We start from the raw sequence: 4,183 nt of genomic DNA on the forward strand, positions 1-4,183 counted from the left end.
TTATATAGTATTTGTTGGCTCAAGGTTTTTAATTTACTTTTAAAATCATTATTACTATTTTTATAAAATAAAAGGGGGAAAATTGGCTATTTAACATTTAGCCCATTTCTATTTCGATTACAGCCTCATTTCCTTTCAAATTTAACCTTTAATTGACACCAATTCCGCCCCAAATTAAACCAAAATTACCCGACCCCTGACCCAATTTAAAAACCCACCCGGCTCCCCTTTGATCCAGGTCGTCGATCATTTTGATCAACGGCCATAAATTCCCCTTTCCTTTTTTAATTTCCAAACCTCCCTTGACCTAATTCATTTCACCTGAGACGCCACCTTCCAACCCTCTTCGTCTCAAACTCTCTCGAACCTCTCCGAAACCCTAATCGTTTCCCACCTTATCTCACCATGTTTCCACCGGAATCCATGGCGTCTCCGGCCATGGATGGTCTGTACTCATCCTCTCTCACCATCAGACCTAAGCTATTCAAGTTTTGAAGCCCGACATCGATGGCCCTCTTCAGATCCTTCTCAGATCTGTAGATCTATGGCTTCTCCGGCCGTTTCCGGCATGTTCAAGCAATATGAGTCTTTTCGACTCAGGATCTGACTCTCCTCAAGACCTTTCTCATTCCTAGGGTTTTCTCTGCAACTCTAAGCCGTCTGAGGTTCTGTACTTGCTTATTTTCTTAGATCTGTGATATGTCTGGGCTTTACTTGACATTTTAAAGATTTTCCCCAAATTTCCTTTTCAAAATCGTTCAATTTCGATTTTAGGGTTTCTGAAAAAGTTTCTTCAAATATCTTTCTGATTCTTTCTGTTCTTTATGTGTGATCATCTATGTTAGGCTCGTATGTTTTCTTTTCTACTACGCATGAGGATGCTCTTTGTTTCTCTTTCTATTATGCAAGATTCTTCTATTTTTGTTGTTATTCCTGTACTCGCATGTTAATCCGTGTTGTTTGCTATATGTGTTTATGGTTGAGTTCTTTGATTTTGTTCACTTTACTGAACTCTGTTGTGTTCCTGCCATGTTTCATCTACTTTTGTTTAAAACTCGTATCATCTCTTTCTTCTGAACTTGTTTAAATTCCGAGTTTTCTCAAATGTGTTCTCATGACCTTGAATCAGTGTTCTTTCTATCGTGTGTGTTTGTCTCTCATCAGTCTTTGGAAAAGACTTCTGAGCCTCTTTCAATGACTTGTTTTCTCACTTCTATTGTCTGACTCAATTTTAAACCCTAGGATTTGGGGGTTTCTTTGGCAAGTGGTATTAGGGTTCCACTTTGGGACCCTAGGCTTTCAGACTCACTATGAGTCCGCAACTGAACTTGAATCCCTTTTGCTTGTGACTCTAATGCTTTCAATGTTAGACTCTTTTTCTAAGTAACCTGACGATTCCTTCTGCTTGATTGGTATTCTTTATATATGAGAAATTTCTCTTTCAAAAGGTTTTCACCATCTAAGTGATTGATTCTGAAATCCCTTTAATAAGGCTGATGGATTGTCATTGATTTTTCTTCGATTGAACCCCCTTTACCTTTCTTGACTTGGTTCATTCAAATTGAACTTGAAATTTTGGTGTCAGGGCTGTTTGATTGATTCCCTTGCCATATTTGGCACAAACCGTGTAGTATTGATTGTTTTCCTTAAATAACTTCTATGTATTTACCCCTTTTGTGCTACTTTGAAAGGTTTTAAGTAAAACTTCTTTCCTTAACTGGTTTTTACCCATTGGAATCAGAATCCCTTAACCAAAGGGAGACTGATTTCAATAATATTTCCTTGCCTTTCTTGCTTGCTTTCTACACTATAAAAGGGACCTCACCTTGCATCTTAGCAGAAGATCTTACGACTTCTTTCTTCACACAACCTTCGCACCACTAGTCTTTAAAATACTAGCACACTTGCAACTCTGTTTTGAATTCAATACTCTGCTTTGCTTGGGATCTTTTAGAACTGCTTTGCTTGTAATTTGGTTTCTTCAAGACTATTGTTTTTACATATTTCTTCTGAAACTGGTATGTTCTGATTTAATTTTTGCCTCACCTCTATGTGTTTACTTTATAGTTTCAGCATTCTTGTTCTCTTTACTGTGCATGTTCAGTGATTAAATTATGTATGTTCTTTCCCTGTATCTGTTTCTATTGTGAATCCCTACCCCTATTTTCCTCTATGTGTCTGAGTTAAGGTTTTGGCCTGGCAGTATCCAAGTTACTGCTCAGGCCTGAACTTGATCTTCAATAGATCCTAACTCCTAAGATGTGGCTAACAGGCTGGTCGGGGTGTGCCAGCATTCCCAATTGCTGGGCATGACCACCAGCCTGCCATGGCTTTCCTAATTCCCCCCCCTATGCACTTACACTTATTCTTAGACTCTTAAGTTCTGCCGCCCTCTTATGAGCCTTGCTTTGGGACCTGGAGCTCCCTCTGAACTTGAACATTCGAGGGCTGGCTATTCCACACTGCACCATAATCTTAATTCTGCAATGTAATTGGGTGTAAGCACTGCCTGGGGTTCATAAAGCTCCTTGGAACTTTGACACACCCAAAGGATGAGAAAAGCTTTTGGAAATCTGATCCTGGAAGTTGGTTTATCTCATATTGTTGGACTTTGAGTCTGAATTAGGCTGTTTGGTTGTAGCTGGAACTTCTGATGTAATTTTACTTTTCTTTCTTTTGATTCATTCGGGTCTGTAATAATTTGTAATAACTATTGGGGATGGTTAGTGGAAAGGGATGGGGATAAATGTATGAAAAAGGGTAGAAAAAAAACATGCCTATAGGTTATTTATTTCTGCACTCTCATCTTAGAAAACATGCCTATAGGTTATTTATTTCTGCACTCTCATCTTAGAAAACATGCCTATAGGTTATTTATTTCCGCATTCTCATCTTAGAAATCATGCCTATAGGTTATTTCTGTATTCTCATTCTAGAACTCATGCCTATAAGTTTCCTGCATTTCTGCATATACATGTCATTAGGCAAACAATCGTAGGCTTAATAATGATCAATTGCACTCTAGAGACCATGCCTATAGGACTCTTGCATCTCTGTAATCGTTTAAAACTAATAACGCTTAGATAACTTGCCTATAGGAATAATCAATCGAATCAGCCTCGTCTATTTTATCTACACGTTTAAAACCAGTCATAAGTTCGTTTAAATCTGCAGATCTTTTGTCTATAAAACCAGTGATCCTTTCTTTAAAATCAGTACGCTCCGCTAGATATCATGCCTATAGGTCTCACTTAGGCAAACCATTAGGTTTTTAATTAACTGTGTCAGCTCTGATAACTACAACCAGACAAGGCTAATTCGGATTCCTCATATGAGAAATATGTGATAAATCAACCTGTCCTAACGCTTTTAAATTTACTTCAGACCATAACCAGTATTTGAAGTCATGCCTTTAAGTGAGGAGGCCTGTTTGAGCCTTAACTGCTGTTTGCTTCTCCCCTATTTGATTATGTGTTTTTGTTTGTCGCCTAGACTTTTATCCTTTTAAAACTTCTGAGAATCCCCAACTCCCTCCCCTTTAGGATTAGTAGTCTCAATGCCTCCGGGACTGATAGGATCGGGACGGGTAATAGCATGCAATAAGTAACGATACTATTCCGCGCTTTAATACCTTAATGGGGTGGGAAGGGTAGACATGGATATGATAATCACGCAATAACACCACGCGTATAATTGGTTAGCGGGTGTTGCGTGGATAATCCATGTTATTTATAAACCTAGGACCCCCCTCCCTCCTTATGTACTTTCGTTACTGTTTTCTTTAAACTGTCAGTTTCTAGCTCTTTAAACCTTGTATTTCGCTTCAAATCATTTAAAACCTCTTTGAATTTCCAGCACGGTTTTCTTTTTAAACTTCCGCTCATTTCATTTCTTTTGTCTGATTGTTTGCATTCGTTATTTGATCCTTATTTTTCTGCACTTTTACATTCTTTTAAACAACTATGAAACCACCTATTTCTTGACTTTAGCATGTTTATTTAACCTTTATACATTCCTACTTGTAATCGTTATGTGGAAGTTGTCTTGTATGTTTACTTGTTTTAAAGTCACAATTGTAACATGGCCGGGAACCACACTAGTCGATCTTGGGGGGTGCTTAACACCTTTCCCCTGAGATAATTTCAAGCCCGTACCCATTCTCTGGTTCTTCTTTCTTTTAAAT

This window comes from Nicotiana attenuata, unplaced genomic scaffold (assembly GCF_001879085.1).
Source record: "Nicotiana attenuata strain UT unplaced genomic scaffold, NIATTr2, whole genome shotgun sequence".
Lineage (NCBI taxonomy): Eukaryota > Viridiplantae > Streptophyta > Magnoliopsida > Solanales > Solanaceae > Nicotiana > Nicotiana attenuata.